The sequence below is a fragment of the Aplysia californica genome, unplaced genomic scaffold, assembly GCF_000002075.1.
Source record: "Aplysia californica isolate F4 #8 unplaced genomic scaffold, AplCal3.0 scaffold00325, whole genome shotgun sequence".
Classification (NCBI taxonomy): domain Eukaryota; kingdom Metazoa; phylum Mollusca; class Gastropoda; order Aplysiida; family Aplysiidae; genus Aplysia; species Aplysia californica.
Window position 1 is genome coordinate 116,825 of NW_004797595.1, and position 2,780 is coordinate 119,604.

At 44.4% G+C, this 2,780-nt stretch overlaps 1 protein-coding gene across 1 annotated transcript in view; it reads left to right on the forward strand.

Moving 5' to 3' along the window:
- The window catches only part of LOC101857730 (60S ribosomal protein L13a), a gene marked incomplete in the record, with an annotated part of 40,056 nt that overhangs the window by 28,106 nt on the left and 9,170 nt on the right, over window positions 1–2,780 (forward strand).

Sequence of the window (2,780 nt, forward strand, 5' to 3'; positions counted from 1 at the left end):
TTTGGCTTTGGTTTCAACAAAGGACAGCAAAGATTGGGATTGAGTTTAATGTCTGTTAGGCGTGAGAAGAACGCCCTACCGACATTACCCTTAGGCCCTGATCATCAGAAAAACTTCACTTGACCGGCACTAAAAGTAAATACAATACGAGTGCCAAGGACCCTTGACCTCAGGATTAGCAAGAAATGAGGATAGACCTTGAGAGCGTGCAATAAAAATTTGACTACTCCGGGCGGAGAAAGTCGAGACGACTAGCGAAACGTGTACAAACTCTAGACAATGAATGAGCGGACTGATAAGTCTGTCTCCGTAGACTTATCGCAACGTGAGCCGTATACAAACAATAATTTCTCACCAAGCTGTCTTTTCGATGTTCCCCAGACTCCTGTGTCGCTTCCCAAGGCTTAGGAAGGCTTTCTTGCTTCGTAGAAGGCTTGTGGTAGAGGCAGTCAGCTCTGCTGCGCTGGGTAGAGCAGGCTTGGCTGGTCTGAGCAGAGCAGGCATGGCTGTGTAGGTTTCAATAGTCTTAATCTTTCTTGCATGTAGATCTACATCCCATCCTCGTCGCCAATGTTAAGGTCTTGTAACTTGTAACAGGAAACTTTTAACAGCAAACTTGAACATCAATCAAGAACACAGGAGTCTTGTCTTGGGTCGAACATAATGAAGCAGTTTATTTATGATTAATATGTCAAAGGAACAATATCTACACAACGTGTTAGATTATTTACATGATACAGAATACATGCCTTCATTAATAATTGACACTCACACGTCTCAGTCATTCCCACATAGAATAATACAACACCAGCCTAATGGTAAACGGTGGCAAAAAATATGAAATACAAACATGACATATTATGATACGAAAATGACATAATAAACAACATGGAAGTGTTTCTTCAAAGGGGAAACAACTTAATAGCCAATGTCCTGCAAAGGGAATGAACTACGAGCGGATCTAATTATTTCCCTTACATAACACAAACATATCTCGCTCCAGAAATCAAAGTGACAAATAACAAGAACGAAAATAACAGCACGAGGTCCTCCGTCACCAACCCAAAGATCCTAAAATTACACACCATCCCTTACTATGCCCTAGAGCAGTGGTTTTCAAAGTGGGCGCTACCGCCCCCAGGGGGGCGGTGGCAAGAGTTTGGGGGGCGCTGTGGCGAAACTGGGCGATTGGGGGGCGCTGGTGGGCGCTAAGGGGGCGGTGTGAAATTTTCATGACATGCAACATAAAACATGATGAAGGGAAAAAAGCCACATAAAAAACAAAAACAAAAACAAAAATTGATAGCTTAGGCATAGTTTACAATACTACTTATAACTAAGAACTTTCTTTCCCAGCACTCAAATCTCATATAAAGAAGATTCATCACGACAAATGTGACAAAGATTTAGCATACTTCAAAACTTTAAAGATCAATTTTCAGAAATGAAAATCAGTTAAACCGATGTTTGCAGCCCACGTCGATCAAGCTGATAAAGGCTTACGAGCAATATATAATTTATCGCAGCTAATTACAAAGGCAGGCAAACACCATGCTATTGGTGAGAACCTCATATTACCTGCGATACCCTGCTGTTTGAGCTCTCTCTTTATTTGTGATTTTTATTATATTACGCATGTCATTATGTCAGACTGATGGTTGGGGCGGAGTAGGGGGGCGCTGGGACTCGGCTGGGTGAAAAAGGGGGCGGTGAGCGAAAAAAGTTTGAAAACCACTGCCCTAGAGCATCTTCAGCCTGCTATAGCTTAACAGTGTACGCCCACCTTAAGCCCCACGAGCCGCCCGTGGTAAGGATTATTTATGACACAGTGTTTTATTCCCTTGCATATCAGTTTTTGTCTATATCGAACCTCTCAGATACATTTCATTGAAAGTTATTTTTGGTTGTTCTTTTCGAATCTCCTCAATCAGCCATCAGCCCCAATGATGAAAAAAAAAACCCACTTTCCTTCTCTGTCTTTATCAATCGCTCTAGCCTCTTCCCACCCACACCATCTCTCTTTCTCTCTCTCTCTCTCTCTCTCTCTCTCTCTCTCTCTCTCTCTCTCTCACACACACACACACACACACACACACACACACACACATAAACACACACACTTTGTCTGTCTGTCTGTCTGTCTGTCTGTCTGTCTGTCTGTCTGTCTGTCTGTCTGTCTGTCTTTTTTTATAGTAGAGGGTTTTACGGCGCTCACAACTGCTTACGGTCATATGAGCGTGCGGGACACACCTAATACTTTTAGTTGGTATGAAATTTTGAATTTTGCCCGGGTGGCGCCGAAGCCTACTCTTATCGATTTTAAACCACCAGGGGATTTTTAACGTGCGCAACTTGCACGCGGCCCTCCGAGATTTTTCGCCCTTGTCCGAGAAGGCTAGGTGTAGATCTTTCCTTCCAGAAGACCAGGGGCGTGGCAGAAAGACAGCTGTAATAAGGAGTCAAGGAGTAGCAGTAGAAAGGCTGCAGAAGGAGTCAGGAGCCCAGAGGAGGGGGGCAAAGGAGGTGAGGGGGTGGGGACAGAAAGAAGAGACGAAAGCAGACGACAGAATATTGCTAGAGAGCAGGAAAGGAGATGAAAGGAGACAATTTTAGGGAAGAAAATGTGTCGGTCGCTAGCCGGATTCGAACCCTTTGAATGAGAGGCCAACACCTTAACCTCTAGGCCACGAGAGCCCCCCGTCTGTCTGTCTGTCTGTCCGTCTGTCTGTCTCTCTCTGTACACACTCACTCTCTCTCTCTCTCTCTCTCTCTCTCTCTCT